Here is a 23,780-nt window from a genome sequence, read left to right on the forward strand (position 1 = left end):
AAATTGGAGAAGAATCGTGCCGACTGCTGGATGGCTCTTCCCGGATCCCATCCAGTCCCAAAGACCCTCTGAGGTACCAAGGCTCAACAGATGTGGCCGCTCACAGTGGTACAGCCGATTTGGGCCCGGGCCGTCTGCAATGGCGGGGAAGGATGGGGTCCCACAGCTTTGCCGGGCACCCCCACACCACTCCACCCATTACGGCCAGTCAGAGACCTTCTGGTCCAACGCCAGCTTCCCCTGCATGCCGACCCTGCTGGGAATGCAGCGGCACTCAGTATTGAGGAATTAACTTCAAAATGTTTACATATTTATCAATAACTACAAGAAGACAAAATGCTTCATTGCTAGACTTAAATTACTCTATTTAAAAGCTGTAGTTTAAAAAATCTCTTCCTTCCCCTCCTTGGTTTGTATAAATCATCCTCTCTGCTTGGTAACTATATTTTACTTGGATTTATTGACTTTAAGAGAGATCTACTGCCAAAGCTAAGATCCTGCTAAATTATCTATCTTATGAGAAAAGGAGGACGGCAAATTCTTTCAGAGTTGTATTTTTGTTTTCTTGTTTTTCACTTGCCCTTAAGTTATTAAATTCCTAGGAGCTGGCAGCTTCCCAATAAGAGTGGAAATATTTTAACAACACAAAGCCAAATTGCTGTCACATCCGACTTAATGAATAAAGTCATATTGTGCAGCTTAGTACAACTTAAAATACTTTTTTTCCTTTATCTTCAGGAAAAGAGGCTCAGGTTCAGGATAAAACATTTTCCTTCCATTGAGCCTATTTTGCAGAATTTATAAACAGCTGTGTGTCTGCAGTACCATCACCATCATCATCATCATCACCATCATCATCACACTTACTAAAAACCTGCAGTAGCCAAAACAATGCAATTCTAAGAGGCACCAGTAAAAGAGAAGGAAGCTTTAATTAATTAAGCCCTCACCAGGAGCCCAGCAGTACATGAGGCTCATGCTTGGTGTATTTAATCTTCACAAAAGTCCTCAGAAACAGGTGTTATTATGGTCTTCCCTCAAATCTAAGACGACAACTATTTTAAGAGACACTGATATTTTACCCACCAGTAAAAAAGCAAAAAAAAAAAAGAAACATTGCCACAAAACCATGACCCACCAGTTTCTCATCACACCGATGGTGAGATGCCTCCTGGGTTCAAGGGCGTTAAGGCGAGGCTCTAAACAGAGGAAACTCAGGCACATCTCCATGTTCCCACTGTGGAGCGAGAGGTGGGGCACAGGCTGGGTGTGGGGAGGGAGGTGGCCGGGACCTGAGCCCCTGCTTGCTGCCTCCACTGTGAGGCCCTAGCTCCCCACTCCAGCCCCCTCCTTGGGCTGGGAGTCCTGCTCCTGGGCTTCTCTCTGAGACAGCACGTCCAGCTCTGCTGCCCAGAGCGGGGAGGAGACCAACTTACTGAGTACCAGGCACCTCCTTTAATCCTAACATCCATAAGGCACCTCAATGAGAACTGGAAAAACACATCCTTCCTTAAGGCACCAGCATCAGCTCCACCTGTCAGAAAGTTGACATAATATACTGACTTTGTTGGAACAAGACACTTTTAACTACCATTTGTGGAAAATCATTTAATAAATACACAAATCTATGATTAAAATGAATCCCCTTACAAGTGCCACCTTTGTGCAGTGTACAACCTGCACAGCTATACGGTGAGCCTTCTAATAAGTCAGACAGGAAGATGCTATTATACAGTGTTAGAGATAAGGAAGATGGAACTTTCCTAAGAGGATTAAATTTAGGCCTATATGGTTCCAAAGCCACTTGGTCAGCTCACCAGGAGCTTAAAAGTTAGATAGGAAGGCAGGGTGTGTATGTGTGGGTGTGTGGGCATGGGTGTGTGTATTTACATATGAACATACTAACCAAGCACAGCACTGTTTGGAGGGTGCAGAAATCCCTGTAGCTGGTGCAATTGGGTAGGTTTCTCGGGGGACGCGAGGCTGAACTGGTCCTCAGGAAGCCTGCCTCCCAACTCCAGTCAATGGGGGCCGAAAAGCTAAATTTGTATAAGGAATCTCCCAATTTTTAACATGGAAACTGAGATTGTTGGCCTGGGCAGGCCAAACAAAACCAGTCTGCAGATTCCATTTGTAACATCTGATAAAAGGTTTTCCACCTGGGTGACCAGGGGAATGCTGTTAACTTGCAGGGAAAAAGCCCGGGAGGCTGGTCTGAAAAGAAACAGAGAGAAGGGGGGTAAGGTGGAGGATGGGGGAGGCGAGGCAGGGTTCAGCGCCCTTTTCACATCCACATCCATCCAGCCCCCAAGAGTCAGTGACTGACTCTGAGTAGGAGGATTTGACTGTGAGTTATTTTCTACTTTATAGAGTTCTATGAGCTTTTCAGATTTTCCACAATAGCGATTTCATTTGTAATCTAAGAAAAATTAAATTTAAAAAAAAAAACACATTTAAGCTGAAATTAGAAATAAAGGAATAGCAGGTGACAAAATAATAAGTTCTCTCTCATTCAGCAGAAAGACTTATTGATCCCCAGAGGGCCATGGAGAACGGGTTCAGGCCGGTGTGCACGGGCCTAAGGCTGATGGAGCAGGGAGAGGGGACTCCGGGGGGCCCTGGAAACACCAGCCAACGTTCACCATGGCTGACGGCTTTTCAGCATGTCCCGGTGAGGTGAGGTGCCTAGACAGGGGACTGGGTGGGTGAGGATGTCTCTCACTATGCCTCTCCCTGTCTTTCTCTCACGATGATATGGGAAACTGATAAATAAAAGTGCATAATATTCAGATGACTAAAAAAACAGGAAGTAGAGACTGGCTTCATTAAGTAAGACAGATTTAGAGTTAGATTGGATGGAAAAAAAACATTCTTAACACAAGAGTTATGTACACTGCAAAGAGATGCCTGGTAGGAGTGGACGGCCTGGCCTTGAAAACTAGAAGTGCCAGATTCCTAAGTTGCAAACCTGCAGGCCAGGGGAGCACAGTGCCTGGGGAGCACAAGGTCAGGGGAACAGAGAGCACAGAGGAGCAGAGAGCGCAGGGGAGCAGAGAGCACAGGGGAGCAGAGAGCCAGGGGAGCACAGGGCCCTGGAGAGCAGAGAGCACAGAGCCCTAGGGAGCAGAGAATCCAGGAGGGCAGAGGGCCCAGTGTTAGAGGAAGCAGGGACACTGCCGGCAGAGAAAGGCAGAGGACCTCCCAGAGTAGAGCAGGATGTCTCTGTTGCATAGCCTCCTTTCTGTTTGTTTGTTTACAGCCTTCTAAAGGTTTTACAAGACGGGGTGAGCTATAACTTACCACCCCCTGCTGTGTGCTCTGCACAGGCCCTCTGCCTGCTTTCAGCAATGCCTCCTTCTCCAGGTCCTACTCATCTTGCAGTATCTGGTCCCAAAATCTCCTCCTCTGTAAACTCCTAAAAATAACATCCGATGTCACCGCTCCCATCAATACACGGAGATTTGCATTTGCCTGAGCCATGCATCCCACAGATGCTGTGACCTCTCTGGGGCCCCCCCAGCCGGCTCTCTCCAGACTCACTTCCGGGAGGCCCAGGTTTGGTCTTTTTCATCTTTGTAGTCCTAGCGTGTGACACAGAGCCTGCACAGAGGATTTGGCATTTGTTCAATACATGAATGAATGAATGAACACACGAATGACCCCAATGGAACAAGCACAGCTCACATGTGCACACACACACACACCCGCTCACAGACCACACGGGTGAGAGAGCAAAGTCCTGGCGAATCCCCCGGGGTCTGCCTCTCCTCCCCCAGCAGCACCCACCTCCCCTGCCCACCCCAGCCGCAGAGTAGCATTTATGCTGCCTCCGCTGCTCGCCCCGACCGTCACCTCTGTGATGGCATCTGATCCTCCCCACTGCCTGTGGAACAGCCAGGTAAGCATCATCATCACCACCCTCCTCATCATCTTCAACCGCAACCCCGCGTTACAGGGGAGGAGGCAGGGGCTCGGAGAAGTTAGTGATCTGCCAAAGAGCCCCCAGTGAGATAACAAAAGGCCAAAACCTAACCCAGACCGCCCGAGTGGACCCTCCAGCTGTGCCGGGAGAGAACCCGCCACCCCGTCCCGCGCACAGGCTGCTGGGAGGAAGGAGGAGCGCCTCAACCTCAGCAAAGGCGACCAGCCTGATCCCGCCCGGGGCTGGGAGACCCCGAGGCTGCGCTCCTTCCTCCTCGGCCCTCCCAAATCATCCCTTACACCTGAGAGAGTAGCGACACTTAATGGGGGACTTTGCTCTCCGTGTGATAATTTACTGCGGCAATTCATTTCAGGGAGCAATAACCGGGAAATGAGAGTGCCAGATTTGGGCGATACCCACTCACCCGGCGACGCGCCTAATTAGCCACCGCACGGCCCGGCAGGGGCTGCGGAACGCGGGGACAGGCCCACCGCGTACGGGGCAGGCAGCCGCCCGGTCACAAAACGCCACCGGGACGGCGGCAGGACGGCCATACGCGCGGCCGCAGCACCCTCTGGCGGCCCAGCGGGGCACCACACCCTCCGACCCGCGGACCCAGGCGGAGTGAGAAAAATAATCCCAGCTCCTCGCCATGCTGCGCACTTTACCAGTCACCCCACTTAACCTCCACAGTAACCCAGTGAGGAAGGGCGTGTTATCCCCATTTTAGGATGAGTAAGCCAGGCCCAGGGAACATGGCAGGCGAGCCACACAGCAGGAACACACAGCTACCTTTCTCCCAGGAGAGGTCACCGCCTGATAGCGCTCCTTTCCCAGGGGGTGGAGGGGGGACGGGGTTTATCCAGTGAGTCCAGTGCCAGCAGGTGAATCAGATCCCGCCAAGGCCACAGAATCTCTGCCCTCCTCACCATCAGCCACCCCAGGCCCAATCCTTCAAAGTGATTTTCAAATGCTTATGGTGGAGGTGGGAAGGGGGAGTTACTGTTTAACTACAGAGCTTCTGTTCAGGGTGATGACAAAGTTCTGTTAATGGGTGACAGTGGCACAACACTGTGACGATCATGAACAGCACTGACATGTTCGCTTGAAAAGTAGTTAAAATGAGAAAAGTTACTAAGATAAGTTTTTAAAATAGCATCTTATGCTTTCTCCTTTTCTGTAAGACAGAAGGGTCCACACGGTATGCTTTCATCTGCAGAAAGCACCAAAACAGGCAAAGCTAATGTGCACTGTTCAAAGGCAGGACAGGGGTGCCCTCAGGGGCCAGCTCTGTTTCCTCATCTGATACTGGTCTGCAGTGAGTTCTGCTGGCAAAAATTCTCCAGGTGCTTGCTTATCTTATGTACACGTTTCCACAGCTACGTTATGGATCGATTTAAGATGTTTACAGCAGCAACATGTTAAGGAAAAGATACGGGGGGAAGGGTACTCTGCTTCACAAGTGAACCTCTTATTGGAGGGCTCAGGGAGGTCAGAAATCAGCAGCCTCGAGGCCCAGCACCACCCCTAGTGGCCAGGACCCTGGCCAGTGAACTTGGCCTCGCAGAGCCCTCTCCACATCTGTGCATCTGGGAGACCTTGACTGCAGCCTTTCAAGCTCAGGGCCCCACCCTTCAGAGGCACCATCCCCCTCACGCCCTAGGAAGGGCTCCAGGACCCCAGGCCTCCCCCTTCTCATGGGCTCTCACACATCGGCATGAAGTGGCTGAGTCTCTTTAGGCCTTCATCTGAGAAAGGAGCATCTGAATTAGAAGCGGCCTTGGAATGCTTTGGAGTAAAAGCTGATCTCGAGGCCTCAACAGGGGCAGAGCTGTGTGGACCCAAGAAGCAAGGGTGTGGGGACACACCCACCCGGCAGCCCAAACCCACCCTGCTCCCATGTGCACCTAACCTCCAAGGTGCCTTCCCAGCTCTGACACTCGGTGGGCTGACGCCCCAATAAAAGCACACCCCCAATCTGCGGCATTATTATTGTGCATCTCACCAAACGCTCATGAGCCTGCCGACTTCTAGAGCTCACCAAGTTAACATTTTTATTAAATGCAAGGAGAAATCCCATGGGTGTGTCTTTGCCAAAACTGGATTAACAAAGTAAAATGAGAAATGCTCAGTATCAGCTAAAAGCGAGGGTCCTGAGCAATGAATTACATTCACATGTAACCTAATAATCAAAGCTGGAACACGTGGCCCTCTCCTTAGAATGCACCATAATTTTATATGAACAGGAGCATCACCCACCCCCTCAATTCTCTGAGGAACAGTCCTAACCTCTCCCACCCACACCCCAAAGCAGATGTGTGGAAAGCTCTGAGGGCTCAGGAGCTACCTGCGCAGACCCCTGACACGGCAGCTCCTCATCTGCAAATGGCCAAGTGACCCTCAATAGCCACCCACACACAATGCACTCGTGCTGCCCCTAAAGGAACCAGGTTTCTGTGACCGTTCCCAGGTTAAAACTAAAAAGCACAAAACCCTCTCCCCATTTTATAGAACGGGAGTGTCCTCCACCACGCCTCTGAGATTTTGGTTTTGGTTATTGTTTTGTTTTACGTTCTTTTGCTTCCTTTGTGTAGCTACAACACGCCTTTCATCCTCCTTCTGAAGTGAAGCGCTGCCTTAAAACCAGCTTTCAGCTCCAGGCCTCCGTCAGAAAGCTGGGATCACACCCCACGTCGGCCGCTCGGAGCAACCTTCCCCTTCCAGAACCTGCGGGCGCTCGGCTCAGAAACAAGAGCGTCACAACTGCCCCACTGACCTCGGAAGGGTGACGTGGGGAGCCCAGGGGACTGTTCAGAAAGGGCTTTGTGGACTGCTAAATGCCATTTTTGAGGTCCAGAACAGCAATGGTCATTTCTGAGGTCTGGAAAAGTATGGCTGGTTGACTAAAGGGAACTACGATGCCCCTAGTTGCTTCTGCTGTCCTCTGTTACTGGTGTTATCTGGTAGAGAAGCCAATGTGGTAGCACACTACACACACACAGATGCATATACTACATCACACATAAACCACACACATTACACACACACACAGACACACAGATGCACATACTACATCACACACACCACACACATCACACACACAATCACACACATCACATACACCACACAAAATACATCACACATACTACATCACACACACCACACACACACCAACACACACACAAAGACACACATACCACATCACACACCACAGATGCATATACTATATCACACACCACACACACAGGCACACATACCACATCACACACACACCACATAGACGCATACTATATCACACACATCACACACAACATACACACCAATACACATACATCATACACATACTACATCACACACACCAAACACTGTATCACACATACTAGATCACACACTACACACACACACTATATCTCACACAAACATCACATCACACACTAAATCACACACACATCACACACATCACACAAATCATACAACACACATAACACATACATGTCATACACATCACACACATCACACACTACATATCACACACCACACACTATATTTACACAAACTACATCACACTACATATCACACACATATCCCTCACACCACACAATGCATCACATACCATACACAGATACATCACACACCACACAAAACATACATCACACACACCACTCTAAATCACACAGACTACATCACGCACACACACACACACACCACACACATACTACATCACATCCGGCATCACACACACAACATATCACACACACACACACATCACACACACAACCACACACACTACATCATACACCACACCACACACCATACATACTACACACCATACACACATACCACACACATTACATCACACACACACCACACCATACACCACTGTATCACACACATCACACATCACATACTACAACACACATCACATAACACCACACACACTATATCACACACATACAATACAACACATACCCCACAGACACTACAGTCACACAGGTTACACCACATCACACCATATCACATGCACACAACACACAACACACACTACACACACACCTCACACATCACATCACACACACCCCACACACACATGCACACTTCTTTTTCTAGGGAAATGAAGGACACAGGCAAATCAGCAACTCGTAGAAGAACAGATATGAACAATAAGGCAGCAACAATGACAAAGAGTAGAAATCAGGGCTCTGAATCCCAAAGAACAGAGAAGAGAAAGACCCACAAGGTAGGAGAGAAGGAAGGTAGGGAAACAAAGAGAAGAGAAGGAGCCAGGACTCCTATTCCAGGAGTTTGGGCCAGGGCTTGGATAAGCAGCCAGAGGCCCTGGGAGGTGGGGGCTTGGATCCGAGCTCACAGAAGAAACTGGAACAATTTCTGGAAACATCACTTGCTCAGGGTCACACAGCCCTCCTTCCTCTCCATCAGGGACCCTCAAATTCCACCCACATCATCTATTCCATTTCATCCTCAAGTGCATCCAAAGGAAGGGACTGAACTCCAGGCCCAGAAGCCAGGGGCTTTTTGCTTCCTCGAGGAATGGAAAGAGGGCCAGTTCACTGGGGCCTACATTCACTGATTACTCCAGCTCAGGCAGCAAAACCATGGCTTAAAGAGGCTCGACACTTTGTCTAGGCCAGCCCTAGCCAAAAGAACTATGATGCGAGCCTGGGTGCAATTTTAAATTCCTGAGTAGCCTCATTAAAAAAAAATAAAATGAAACAAGTAAAATTAACTTTAATAACGTCTGATTTAATCCAATATATCCAAGTTTATATTTAAACTTGTAATCAATTTTTTAAATTGATAAAAAAACTGACTTTAAAAAAACTCTCATTTAGTGACCGTGTGATAGTGAAAACCTGGTGACTGACACTCCATTTAACCAGTGTATTGGCAGATGAATAATAAAATAATGACCAAAAATATATAAATAATAGGGGGGAAAAGAGGTATGGGATGGCTTGTGTGTTCTTTTTTATTTCTTTTTTTTTTTTACTGTTTCGATTTTTTATTTTTTTTAATATTTTTTCCTTTATTTTGGAGTAATGAAAATGATTGAAAATTGATTGTGGCAATGAATACACAACTATATGATGATTACCGTGCGCCGCTGATTGTATACTTTGGATGGATTATATGGTGTGTGAGTGTATCTTGATAAAATTGCATTTAAAAAAACTCATTTAAATTAACATTTATTAAATCTTCAAAATCTAGTGTGTAGTTTACACTTATAGGACATCACAGTTCAGACTGGCCACAAATCCAGTACTTACAATTATTTCCAGAACACCAGGCAACACCTTCACTGCAGAGGCAGGAAAATGGGGTCATAGAAGAAGGAAACCAAGAATTTTCAGACCAGGGCTCCCGCCCACACACTCATGGGAGCGTGGATGAGAGGCAGGAATGTTTTCACTTATTATTGTCACAGGCTTAAAAGCTCACTGTCTGCTCAGGGCTCCTCAGGTCATCATAAATGGAGATAAAATGACAGCCTTGGCAGAATGAAGGCAGGATGTGGGAAACATGCAAACCCAACTTCAAATTTAAAATGTCTGCTTTATTTATTATGAAAGTCTGAGTCGGATCTCCGTTATAAAGTGTTCTGAATTTGAAAGTTAATTCTAGGAGAAAGAACTGTCCTTTAATACTCAGACATGTCCAAGGCCTTTTCACAGTCCAGGATAGAGCTTTAAATTTAAGAAGGAGGAGTCAGTTGGGAAGGAAGAATTAATTCTCCACAGCCCCAATGCCCACCCATTCCCAGCCTAAAAAAATGACTTCACCCATTTCTCCTGGTAACTAAACTTTAAAATAAGTATTACATATACTCTCCACTAGGAAAAAAAAATTAAATTATTGTTAACTCTATGTTCATTAATTAGCCCCACAATTCATTCAACATCTAATGAATGCCTAATATATGCCACATACAGTGCTGGGCAGTTAGAAATGAGGAAGACATGGCTCTTCAGTCTAGGCGATTAAACAGATAACTACAATTTATTCTTGTGTGTGGTTTGATTTGAGGGCTAATTTCACAGACTCCTGCCATCGGAAGGGACGGGGAAGGGCCTGAGGGCAGCCCCCCGGGCAGCGTCTAGGTGGACCCCCCCCCCCCCGCGAGGGACAGGCACCGTCGCGGGCGGCCACCACGTGCGTCTATACCGCCGGGCACTGGAGAAAGTCAGAGGCGCAGCCCGGGTGCCCCGGCCAGTCCTGCTCTTCCAGCCGCCCAGCGCTGCAGTATCTGAGCAAGGCTCCTGGATCTTCTCTCCAGCAGGCCTGGCGTCCCGTCCCTTCAGCCATCCTCACGGTCCTGGGCTCGTGGGCGCAGCACCCACCTGGCCAGGAGGACAGTCCCCACCCGCGGCCCCCGCCCCTGCAGACGCGGCGTCTCTAACCGGCCTTAGCAGGTGCCTTCGCCCTGTGTCCGCTAGGGGGCGACAAAGGCAGAGGAGCACCGGGGCTGCGGGCGCAGAAAGGGATCGGCTAGACGCGGGCGGGGTGTAAAGAGGGGGCCGGGACATGCTCTCCGCCCAGCAAACTTTTTTTTTTTTAATTCAGGCCCATGGTCCTTCAAGTCTCAGCTCCAGCATCACTTTCTCTAAGAGAAAACCCCCTTCAATGTAAAATAGGTCTCCCTCTCTCTCTCTTCGCCCCTTTATTTGCCTTGGTAGCAGTTACCGCAATTTGTAACCATGTATTTAACCTCTGTCACCTCCGACAGACTGCATACTCCAAAAACATCAATATATTTTAATTCAAAATACAAGTAAATGTTTTAAAAGAGCAAGGCTAAAGGTTATCCTCATCCCTACCCCCCTACGTGGGACCTGACTCCCAGGGGTGTCAATCTCCCTGGCAACACAGGATATGACTCCCGGGGATGAACCTGCACCCGGCATCATGGGATTGAGAACATCTGCTTGACCAACAGGGGGATGCGAAATGAAAAAAAGTTTCAGTGGCTGAGAGATTTCAAATGGAGTTGAGAGGTCACTCTGGTGGGCATTCTTATGCACTATATAGATATCCCTTTTTAGGTTTTAGTTTATTGATTGGAATAGCTAGAAGGAAATACCTGAAACTACCAAACTACAACCCAGTAGCCTTGACTCTTAAAGACGATTGTATAACAGTGTAGGTTACAAGGGGTGACAATGTGATTGTGAAAAACTTGTGGATCACACTCCCCTTATCCAGTGTATGGATGGATGAGTAGAAAAATGGGGACAAAAACTAAATGAAAAATAGGGTGGGGGGTGATTTGGGTGTTTCTTTTTACTTTTATTTTTTATTCTTATTTTTACTCTTTCTGGTGTAAGGAAAATGTTCAAAAACAGATTAGGGTGATGAATGCATAACTATATGATGGTACTGTGAACAGTTGATTGTACACCATGGATGACTGTATGGTAAGTGAATATGTCTCAATAAAACTGAATTTAAAAAAAAAAAAAAGAGCAAGGCTAAAGGTTATAAAGGTATTTACCTATAAGCAAAAAAAATGCTACATTCCCTTTGTCAGGAGTACCAGAGCATTTTCACAGTGTTTCCCTAAGACGCACTGAGACTAATGTTAACCACAGCACTCTTAACACACACTTTCTAACAAAACAAATGAGACAGTGTGCTGAGGAAGGAAGACTGGGCTGGGGGTGGGAAAGCCCAGGTCGGACCCCCAGTGAAGGAGAAAGTACTTAACTTCTCTGAGCCTCTCACTTCTCATCTGTAAAATGGGCACAAATGCAGTGTCCAGCATGGGGAGATGAAGGGAGAGAATCAGGCCAAACAAGACAAAGTGCCTGGAAGAGAAATGCTCAATAAAGAACTGAAGTCAGCTGTCAGCAGGGGACCCCCATGATTTCCACTTCAATGGGGATGTCGTGCTAGGTCACAGGGTCTCCCTGCTCCTCCCTGGAGACTTACACCTGAGGGCCCCACAGACCCCTCAGTCCTGCTGCTGAAACACAAGAAATAAACTCAAAACAAAAACTCACATACTCAAAGAAAAAAAATAAACTAGTATAGAGGGAAATCCTAAAATAAAATACAAACAGAAACAAGTTAACCAAACCATATATGAAACGAAGAATGCAAAGTGAAGAGAAGGGGGGTGACCCAAGCAACCCCAGAAGGCGAGATGGGATCCACACCGCATACGCTCGACTAAAGAGAAAAAAAACTCTAATCAAATACTGAACTCTACGCGGTGGACTTCTTTTCCACAGGGACATCGGTTAGCAATTCTCAAACTACTCTCAGTGTACTCCAGGACTGAGAAGATAAGTAAATAAGCCATGGATGCCGGTAGCCAGCTTTCCCGCTGGCAGGGAAGGGAGTTATAAATAAGAAGCAGGGGAAAAGAGAGTAAACCCCATGGTGTCAGCCTGGAACTGGAAGAACCTATATGAACTCGGTTTTTCAGATGGACAGACGCAGAGATAGAGATGGGGGCACATACACGTCATAAGCCTGTGTGCACTGAGCATGTTTATGCAGACATCTAATTCCTAGCTGTGTTTCCTGAGACAGCAATGGGATCCAGAAACAATGAGCCCACCTAGTGCACCCAGAACTCGGTTTCTAAATAACACTCTCCACTCAAAGAAACCAGATCTCCTGGTAGAAACTGCTAATTCCAGAGCTGGGGCAGAGAAAGTTCAAAATGAGCCCAGAATAGCTTGTGTTCTGAGAAACTAAGTAAATGTGCAAAGAAACAGGGGACAGGTCAAAAGAACACAAAGGTCACCTTGAAGGGACCTCGGCCTAGCCAGATATGGGACAATTTAAGCATCAATTAAATAATGATACAGAACTATAACCATTGAATAAAACAGGAATTCATGAGTCCACACTAACATAAATAAATACATAGATAAAGGAAAATCAGAAGTTCTTGCTTAAACAGAAAAACTAATAAATGCAGAAGAAATGACAGAATTAGAAACTCATGTAGCTGCCATTCCAAAGATAACAATTTAAGCGAGAATCATCAATGGATGCTAAAACTAGTGAGTGAAGAAAGTGTGGGGAGTGAGGAGTAGCAAGGTAAGTGCAGATATTCAATTACAAAGGGAAAAGGAGCGAGTTTACAGTGAGGCAGCCTGACAGGCGCCTCCTCAATTGCAGCCACCCTGGTGACGGGACAAATCCAGACCATGTGCCTCCTGGGAGGATGCATGGGAACAATTCAGCGTCACTTCTGTGGTGTGCCTGCCTAAAAGGCAGAATCTGAACCTAAGCATGAGGAAACATCACACAAAGGCAAAGAGAGGGAAATTCTACAGAACAAGCAGCTCGTACTCTTCAAAAATATCCATGCCACGAACCACAAGGACAGAGAACTAACCCAGATTAAAAAGGTAAGGAGACGTGACAACTGAATGAATGCAATGCATGACCCAGGATTTTCATTTGCTACAAAGGATATTACTGGGACAACCAGTGAACTCTGAATAGAAGTATTGTATCAATGTTATTTTCTTATTTAAATAATTGCAATGTGGTTATATAAGAGAATGTCTTTGCTTTTAGAAAATACACACTGAAAATAGAGGGTAGGTAAAGGGGCATTAAGTCTGAAACTTACTCTCCTAGAAAGATAGATTAGGTAATAGATAAATAGATACATACATACATACATAGACTGACAGAAAGAGGATAATTGGTGGGTAGATAGATGACAAGTACATAGATACGAAACAATGTGGTAAATATTAACATCTGGAGACTCCAGTTGAACAGGAATGAGAATTATTTTTATCCTATCCTTGCATCTAAAATTATGTCAAAATAAGAAATTAAAAGGAAAAACTTCTGTGGGTTCAAAACAATTTGTTCAATATTTGGGAGTCTCAAAGAGGGATCAACAGGAACACGCTGTATTCTGCTGTCGCTCAGGCTCACCCACCTCCCTCCCTCCCACTAGGGAAGGCTCCAAAAGCTCCAAATGCATCTCCATTTATTTACAGGACCCTCTGCGCCTCTCTCCTGCCTGCACTTCTGCCTCTCCAAAAACTGGCCTCCAACTTACTCTTCAGAACTTCAAAAATTACTAGAAAGCTACAGTAAGCAAGAAGGTGTAACACTAGGAAGGATAGACAAATATATCAATGGAATAGAGAGAGGAACAGAATGTACAGTCTCTTCAACAAATAAGGTTGGAAAATATGGGCATGCACGTGGAAAACCTTGATGCCCACCTCACACCAAACTCAAACTAATTTTAGATACATCATAGACCTAAATCTAAAAGCAAGAAGTACAACGCTTAAAAAAAAAAAAAAAAAGAAAGAAAGAAAGAAAAAGAAAAGGTTGGAGAATACCTTCCTGACAGAATAGGAAAAGATTTCTTAGAGGACACAAAAGCACTAACCATAAAAGCAAAAAAAAAAAGGTAAACCAGACTTCATTAAAATTCCAATCTTCTGCTCATCAAAAGATACTACTAAGAAAATAAGTAGGCAAACAGAGACTAGGAGAAAACAGTCACAGCACAACACATATGTATGGCAAAGGACTTGTACCCAGAATATATAAAAAAAACTCTGACAATTCAATAATAAAGAAGCAAGCAGGCCAATTTTAAAAACAGTCAAAAGACCTGAAAAGACACTTCACAAAATAAGATATACAAAAGGCCAATATACACAAGAAAAATCTGCTTAACATCAAGGTCATTAGGGAAATGCAAATTAAAACTATCTTGAGATACACTGCACAACCTCTAGAAGAGATCAAATGAAAGAGACTGCCAACACCAAATGGTGGTGAGGACGTGGAGCACGTGGGATTCTCTTATATTGCTGATCAGAGTGTAAAATGGTACAACTACTCTGGAAAACTATTTGGAAGTTTCTGAAAACATTAAACATGCCTCTATCCTCTAACCCAGCAATTCCATTACTAGATGTTTATTTACTCAAGAGAAATAAAAGTATCTGTCCACAAAAACCTTCTACAAGTGTATTCACTGCAGCTTTATTCACAATAACCAAAAACAGCCCAGGTGTTTATCAACAGGAGAACATATCAATAAACTGGGGTGTGGCCAGACAATGGAATTCTATTCAGCAATAAAAGGGAACTAGTGAATCTCAGAAATATTTTGTGGAATGAAAGAAATCCAACACAAAAGAATTACATGTTATGCTACAAAAGGCAAAACTCATCTATGACGACAAGAACGCAGATCAATGGTTGCTTGGCATGGGCTGACAGGCAAGGACTGAATGGGAAGGGGCACAAGAGAACTTTCTGGGGTGATGAAAAAGTTCTCTGCATTTTCGGGATGTGGATAACACGGATGTCATGCCCAAGAGGGCTTTTGTAGCCGAAGGACTAAAGAAAGCACCAGACATTCTGAGACATGAGCCTTTATTATGGGGCTTACCAACAGGATGGGAAATTGAGTCACGCTGCCCTGAATTCAGGAGCTTCTCTGAATGGATTCAGGAGCTGCTCCGAATGGTGGCGGGTTCAGAGCCTAACTGAAAATACTCCGCACCTTGGGGGGGCTGAATAAGCTGGTTACAAGGGCTCGACATTCCAATGGGTATGAAGGCGGGGCGGGCAATGCAGGGAGGGATTGACTGTAATCAACAGGGAGGAGGGGAGGATTATAGATTATCTTGTAGATAGTCGTATCAGGGACTCTCAGGGAGGAGGTAGTTTTGGGTATAGATTACATTTAGCACCTGATATTACAAGGAGAATAGGTCAAACCTTACCTGTCCTAGGTCAAGCAAACCTAGGTGTGCAGTCTTCAAGACACTTGGGGGCCCAGTGCTCCCACAATGGATATATGTGTTTATCAAAACTGATCAATCTGTGCACTTAAGGTCTGCATGTCTCACTGTATGTAAGTTATACCTAAAAGAAATCTGAAAACTGTCTCCTGGCAGCCGCGGAGCTTCTTTCTGAAGGGCAAATCAGTCAGCCTTATAACCCTCCTACCCTGGAAGCTTTGGGGAAAAAAACCTTAATGGCTTCCTACCGCCAGAGAGGACCATCGTCAGACACCTCCAGCATCCCCCCGCCCCAGCCTCAGCACTCACCCCAGCACCCACAACACACCGTGGGGTGTCACTCGGTGTCTCCGCACAGGCCATTCCCCCTGCAAGCTTCCTCTGCTCTCCCTGAAGACCCAGCTCAGACATCTGCTCCCAGGAAGCCCTCCCTGAATCCCGTGCTGGGCTAGGGGCACCTCCCATGAAGTCCCCCAACACTCAGTGCTACTTCCATCATCTACCTGGGCCCCCAGGGAGGGCAATGACTAGAGAAGAGGGCCAAGCCCGAGTCACCCCCACCACCTACTGCAGGGTGCTGCCTCCTTCCCATGGGAACTGCAGCATCCTCTGGGGCCAGGTCCCCATCCCACCCACCCTGCCTCTTCCCAGACCCTGGGTGGGCACAAAGGTGCAGATTCCAGACTTCAACAGTTTGCAGCTTCATTTTTATGTGGTTTAAAAGAACAAAGAAAATTCTCTTATGCAATCTAAACGCCCCGTTTTTACATTAATATGCTGAGTCTAATCCTTTTATAGCAAACTATGTATTTTAATATTCCATGAAAAAGGAGGCACCTTCAAACCTATAATAGGTGTTTAAATTGTCTATTTTACTTCACTCCCAGGTTAGTTTTTTTCTTTTAAAAAAAAATTAATCAAGCTCTATCCACCCTTTCCATCAACAATGCTGCTAAACAGCAAAAGAATGACAAGGCACCAAGCTATAGTGTAGAGAGACTGGCCCTGGTTACAGGAGGGACAACTAGCATTTCCTAAATGCAACCAGTATCTGATAATGCACCTCACCCCTGAAGGGACAGGATTATGCCTCTTTCTGCAGATGGGAAACTGGGGTTCCAAGAATTCCATGATTTGCTTCAGGCAGGAATCCAATGAAAAAGTGATCTTTGGAGACCAGAGCTCATATTCTTTCCACTCTCAGAACTGTTCCAATCCTTAAAGCTGATGCCTGCCCTTGAGAAATTTCCAAGACAGTAAAAGTTTAACAGAGTAAAGAGCTGAGAACAGGGAAAGTTTAACTCTAGGCTAAATCCCTTCTACTTAATTAAATCAACCCATCTCGATGGGGAGGTTTCCAGAGGTGGCATGCATAAAATTATTGAGAAAAGGAAATGCAATTAAGGAGTCTTTTTAATATGTCTAATTCTTGACTGCCCTTGCTCTAGGCAGAAACTTAATTCTACTTAAGGATAGCCATCTTTTAAAAGTTGTTATGTAAATTATAAGGTGAGGGGGGGGTGAAGAAACTGCAACCATTTCACCAGAGGCAAATGAGCTCGCTGAAAAGGGAGCAACACAGCAACATCTCCAATTTACAAAGACGACAGTCTCAGCAATTTTACCAACTAAAAGCTGTACCTTATAGACCATATGCAATTTCACCTCATTATCATTAATTGTCCTGTCTCTCCTAAATTAACCAACCAACCAGACAAAACAGAAAATTCTTTTCAGAAATTAGCTGGCCAAGAGTTGACAGTAACATGTTACAACTAGTAACTGAAGGACACTACAATATATATGCCCAGGTTTCTTTTTAAAACTAAGTAAATTCCAGAAGAGAGGTGGACAGTTTATTCTGCGCACCCACAGTAGCAGAATGGCATCAGAAAGAGGAGTCACCAGATCCATGGGAGTCATTCTTTTGAGAAAGCAGCCCAGGGTAGCTCACAGCACCTGGCCCACCCAGCCACCCTGGCTTGTGCCGGCTCAGTCACTCCACTAAACACCCACGTGTATCAGTGTATCACGCACAACAGTGGGATGAGGATGGGGCCAAGGCCAGCACCACTCCTGCCTGGCATGTGGAGGGAGGTGCCAAGCAAAGCTGTTGGTTTGACTGAAGAAGGCAAGAAAGGTGCAGGAGAGGGGGAGAAGTGGCACCAAGCAGCCGGCCAGGTAAGCTGCAGGTGGGCCCGGCCTTCCTGCCTTCACCCCTCAGTAGGGGGACACCTACTATGGAGATTTTAATAGATGAGTTGGTAGACAGAGAAAGATGAAGTTGGAGATAGACAGTCTGATGAGAAGGGAAGCCCCAGTGACAACAGCTTTGCGTGTTAGAAAGGTCACTTCGGACAGGGGCTCATCCAGTCTTCCATTCAATAAACAGACACATGGATAGTTACTGCACATGTAGTATGCACCAAGCCTGTACTGGGGATGGAGGCACAAGTCAGGCAGGCACACAGGGGTCTGGATTTTATTCCAAGTTGCAGGAAGTAGACTGAAGCTTCACCTCTGCCACTTAAAACTGTCTGACGTTAACCTTTCTGAACCTTTGTTCCACACTGGTTAATGACCTACTAGTTAAGAGCTGCGGTGAGAACCAAGCAACAAAAACTGAGAAGTCAACGCCCAAGTGTGGAAGCGATTATTAATTAGATGAGGGACTGTTAATTAAATGAGGGACGGGAAGCTGAGGGTTAAGCGACCCGAACATGGTGCAAGTGGAAGGTCCGACTCGGCTGCTCCTAGGCTCCAGCTGGCGGAATGGCTGCGTCGGGCTGGGAAGCCAGAGACGGCTGCCTAGAGGAGGTGGTATTTGAGCGTAACTGCAAAGGGTAAGCAACGACAGCCCGCGGAGTTGGGCAGCGAGTAGGAATGTAAATTTTAACGTATCACAACGTGGTACACTGTTACCAGCAACAACAATCCCCCCCGCATTTATGGCTCCCCCTCCACAGGACACAACGAAAGTTTCCTTTGCCAGCTCGGCTGGGCCCAGCCAAGTACGTAGGTCTCATAATTAGGGGAGTTACCCATTTCACAGATGAGGAAACTGAGGCCGGCTCAAGCTCCACCCGACCCCAGAGGCAGTAGCGCGAGGATTCGAACCTCCCGCGTGCGAGGAAGCCGGCGCTCCCTCCAGGCACGCGCCCCAGCCCTGCCCGTTACCCTGGAGACGGCCACCCGCGCCTGCGCACTGCCTCCCTTTCGTCCGCTCCTCCACTCCCTCGTTACAATTTTTTTTTTTTTTTTTTTTAAATAAAACCCAAGGCGGCGGGATACGGCCAGCGAGAGGGACGTGTCGTGAAGTACGCCGCTACGTTCGCTCTCCGCCCCGCGGCCCCCGCGCTTCTCCCCGACTCCACGCTCGAAACGGCTGCCCGCGCGCCGCGCCCCTCCCCCACCCCACCCCATCCCAACCCCTAGCCCGGCTCACCTGCCGCCCGCGTCTCCATGGCAACGCTCCCACCGCAGAGGAAAAAAAAAGCCTCGGGCTCTTCCGGGTCCCCTCCCGTGCCGACCGAGAAGGCGAGGTGCCCCGCTGATGCTTCGCTTTTTATTTTTATTTTTTTAAGAAAAGAGCCGGCGAGGTTATGGCGAATCTGCGGCATCCAACATGGCGGATGGAGTCTTCGGCCGCCTCCCCACGGGGCGCTGACGCCGGCGTATCGGGCGTCACCTTCGGCTGACCCTCCCCCAGCGCCAAGCGCGGCCCGGCTGGGCTGGGCTTCTGCGCATGCTCGCGGCCGTCTTTCGCGCTTTTTGTCCCGCTGCGGAGATTCCGCTGATGCGCGTTTTCGACCACTCCCGGGAAAGGGCTATCGGGAGAATTGGAATCCGGATCGCAGGGTTGGGCGTCGTCCTAGTTCTGCCCTGAGCCAGCTTCTACCAGCCCACTGTCCCACCCTCTCGTTGTGGAGCCACCGGGGCTGCACGTGGGAGGAGAGTTCAGGGCTCAGGTCGCAGTTGTGCTGTTTACTAAATAATTTGGGGCCGCGATTTGACTTTTCTTGGTCTCATGGTTGCAGCCTGCCTTCCTCTCCAAAGGCTTATGTTGCAGTGTTTCCCAAAGAGCGGAATGCTTTCTGCTAGGGGTACCCAACCGCATTGTTGTTGCTACAGATAGAATTAAACAATCTAAAGTCACTTCGTGAGAGAGCGATTCCCTTCTCCTTTCTCTTTCCTTCTTTCTGATTTTTTTGCAGACAGTCGCATTTGGGTGTGAGCACGCCTCTGTAACACTTGCTCATTTCCCTGGTTCTGGCTCAAAGCCTCCAGCTGGCAACAGTAGCTGCTTGAAATTTAATGATGCTGTTTTCGTTTTTGACCGAAGTGATTAGCTCTGTCACTAGCTTAAGATGTTGGCTCAAATAACATTTCAAAGGGGGCCCTCCCCGACCACCCTATCGGAAGTGATCCTCCTAAATCACATTATATTTTCCACACTATCTGTTGCTACCCGACATTAATTTATGTCTATTGCTTAATTCTGTCCCTCTTGGTCTCCCCTTTAGTCCCAGAAGCTAGAATTGAGTCTGACACAATTATTTGTTGAATAAATGCATGAGTTTGTGTTGCCTTTAAGATTACCTTTTAAAAAATAAATTACATATCTTTTCATTTATGATGACATATAAAGTTTTCTTTTTAAATAAATTGATCTACACTTTTTAAAATGAGTCAGTTTTTTTCTTTATTAGAGAAGTGGGTTTGCAGAACAATCACGCATTAAATACAGGATTCCCATACACCACCCCACCACCAGCACCTTGCATTGGTATGGAACGTTAGTTACAATTGATGATGCCACATTTTTATAATTGTACTATTAATTAAAGTCCATGGTTTAACTTAGGGTTCACTGTGTAGTGTAGTTCCATGGATTTTTTTAATGTTTTATTCTGTTACTGTATATGCAATCTAACATTTCCCTTGTTAATCATATTCAGATATAGTTATTTCAGTGCTGTTAATTACATTCACAATGTTTTGCTACCGTCACCACCATCCATTACCAAAACATTTCCATTGTTCCAAATAGGAACCCTGTACATTTTAAGCCTTAGCTTCCCATTCCCTATCCCCATCCCATCCGCTGGTAACCTATATTCTACCTTCCGTAAAATGAGGCAATTTTTTAAAATGGTACAAAGGCATGACAAAAAAAATGTGAAAGCAAACTACAAGTGACTGAAGTTTGGGAGACACTGATTAAATTCTATGGTTCCCCTGAAATGCTAGTCTTTGCCTGTTATGCATCTTTTCCTAGAAAAACCCTGTGTTCCCACTCAACTTGATGAAATTCTCCTTCCCGACAGCCCTGACGCTCAGCCTGTGTGTTCCCGCAACTCTAGGTCATGTTGCCTTGCACCTCCCCACACCGAGTTGTGTTTCTGTGTTTGCACAGCCCTCTCCCCAACTGGACCATGAATTTCCTGAGCACCGAGACCATACAGGTCTTTTCATCTTTGTTTTCCCAGCACCTATTGCATAGGAATGTCACAGTTTCCACTATGACTTATTTTCCAGTACTAAGACTGCCATGGGCATTGGACTTTGGGATGACTTTGATTTATCAGCAGTTTTTCTGCCTTGCCCCTTAATCCTGTTCTTGGGAAGTTAGGAGTCATTGTAAGACCAGTTCTATATGTTCAGACGCCACCCCCCAAGCCACCCCCCCCCATTTCATCGTCACAACACAGGGGGTGATAATGGACAAATATCCTTCTATTACAGATAAGAGTAATGCTCAGAGAGGTTATGTGACTTCCTGAGATCACACAGCAAGCCAATGAAGAGCCTGGTGTGGGACTGGTCTCTCTATGCCCAGTGATCTTCCCAATTGACCACACAGCCATCAGGATGTGCCCAGACCACTGTCTACCCCCAGCAAAGTCCATCCCCAGACAAGCAGAGTGTTACTGCTACACCTCTACAGATGGCAGAGTGGGGTGCATCAGAATCTTTCATTTGGTTATAAGCTGCCCAAAAGGCTACATTGATAGGCTTTTCCTTTTAAAACTATAAATATTTACAATAATCACTATTTTGCTGGGAATTGATTTCTGTCGGGAAATTAGAGTTGTTCTGAGTTGCTGACAATATTGTTTTTGTGCTGGGTTGCTTTTCTTGCAGCAGCATTTAAATGCCACTTTATTGATCAGCAATTGGATTGCTCCTGGATGTTGTGACCAAAATGAATTTTGGAAATGAAGCAATTTACAGTATCTATGATTTTCTCCATTATTCCCATGGCATTTCCTTCCATCCATTCACTCATCATCCCAAGAATAGTTACTGAGCACTTGTTATTACTAAAAACACTTCCAGGGGAAGACATATAGAAATGACCAAGGTATGGGCCCTTTCTGCAGGGAATCCAGATTGGTAAGTGGAGCTTTATGCTTGGCTCTTCCATTATCCTGCTATGTGATTCAGACACGTTCATTCAGCAAACATTTTTATTCTTTCCATTTGTCAATAATATACCAAAATGCCTCAACTAATGAAGAAGTATTAGGAGAATTAAATGTATAAATTGCTCAAAATTATATAATTAATGGCATTCCGTTCCATGACCCTTCCCAGCAGGCCCACTGGTAGCAGTTGGCCTTGTAATGCCGGCACATGAATGAATTCATGTCAATAAATTTATTGACATGCCATGGCATTTAGTTATACAATGAATACAAGTAACTTACATATTCAAATATATTTGTGTTGATAATTTTATAATCATATCTAACAACGATATGACAAGCATTTACTTGAAAACAATAATTTGTGTACATAATTATATAAAAGGTTTTCTTGAAAGCAGGTTTTGATACAGGACATATACAGGGGACCTCGAAATAATGGTTCTTGAGGCACACCACAATAACCAAAACAGAGAATTAGGATAATCACAGTTTGGGTGAAGTACTAAGAATGAAATAGGCACGTTGTAGAGAAAAATGGATTTAAAGCTTGCAAAAAAGAAAAGGATAGAGTAATATTAGAACTATGTGAGCCATAGTGCTGTGAACATAGTCATGACTTAGGAAGCAACATCTTTTCTAGCCCATCTTTTCAGTGGCCGGAGTGTCTCATCTCCTCACCTGTCTGCTTGTGGCACCATCTGTAGGCAGCCTGAGCACTCAAATATTGATCTCTAATAGTATTTCATTATCAGTTGTCAGGGTTTCTTCTAAAGACCGGATTCCCTGTTTGGGTGCAGGGCAAAAACAAAATGGGCCAGAAACATCTTGCTGTGGCCAAAAATCCAGGATGCTTTAAAAAAAAATGCAGGGCTCCTACTGAAAGGACAAAGGGACCAGCTGAAAAGGGGCAGGGGACCCCTCTGGCCAGGTTGTGACAATCTGCATATCACAAAGAACAACTGTGAAACACTAGTACAGGTTGAGTAGATGAAAAGCCACAAGTCCTCCTTGATACTCAAAAAGGAAAAAGTCTATCTTATGTATGCAAAAATATACAATTTTCAAAGCTAGTTGAAAATTCAGAAAATTTAATTACAAAGCTAGTTGAAATTCAAAGAAAGGGTAATTTTTCTTAAGTAGGTAAGTTTGGTGTATATGGGGTTCTGTTTCTTACCTGAGAAGTTCTGTATGTCTGTTTATTAAAATGGTATATCTGGGTAAGTTGAGAAGGACAGATAAGGTAACTCTGATTAAGTCAAATACTCCAGAAAGAGTAGGAAACTACCAAAACCAGGAAGGGCAGGTTAGGACCAGTGATCTCATAATTAACCATGTAGAAAGAGGGTTCAATAATTTCTCTTGCAAGTTCATGGATTTGCCAAACGTCCTGAAAGAATAGCTGGCAGGTTTGTCTGCTTTATGGCCCTACTACTTATAATGAAATGCTAATGACACATAATAAAGTTAATTGTAAACAGGGGCAGAATATCATTTACTCAAGACTTGATGTACAGAGGGGCAAAGATTGCAAGAACCTGCTTATAACCCATTATGTAGCAGGTGAACCTGGGCTGAGGAGGGGGAGCCCCAACCAGCCAGAGCCGCCACCCTTTGGTCACGTAGGAATCTGGTTCCAACCAAAATCCATGAGCCGGAGGC

At 45.9% G+C, this 23,780-nt stretch overlaps 1 protein-coding gene and 1 long non-coding RNA gene across 2 annotated transcripts in view; one reads left to right on the forward strand and one right to left on the reverse strand.

The window, feature by feature from the left end:
* Positions 1-23,780, reverse strand: part of ZFAT (zinc finger and AT-hook domain containing) — a 422,711-nt gene that overhangs the window by 256,459 nt on the left and 142,472 nt on the right.
* LOC119509147 lies at positions 13,010-15,497 on the forward strand. The gene is made up of 2 exons (XR_005211640.1): positions 13,010-13,305; positions 13,915-15,497. It is a non-coding gene; the product is annotated as an uncharacterized LOC119509147 (long non-coding RNA).

The sequence above is a fragment of the Choloepus didactylus genome, chromosome 14, assembly GCF_015220235.1.
Source record: "Choloepus didactylus isolate mChoDid1 chromosome 14, mChoDid1.pri, whole genome shotgun sequence".
NCBI classification, from domain to species: domain Eukaryota; kingdom Metazoa; phylum Chordata; class Mammalia; order Pilosa; family Megalonychidae; genus Choloepus; species Choloepus didactylus.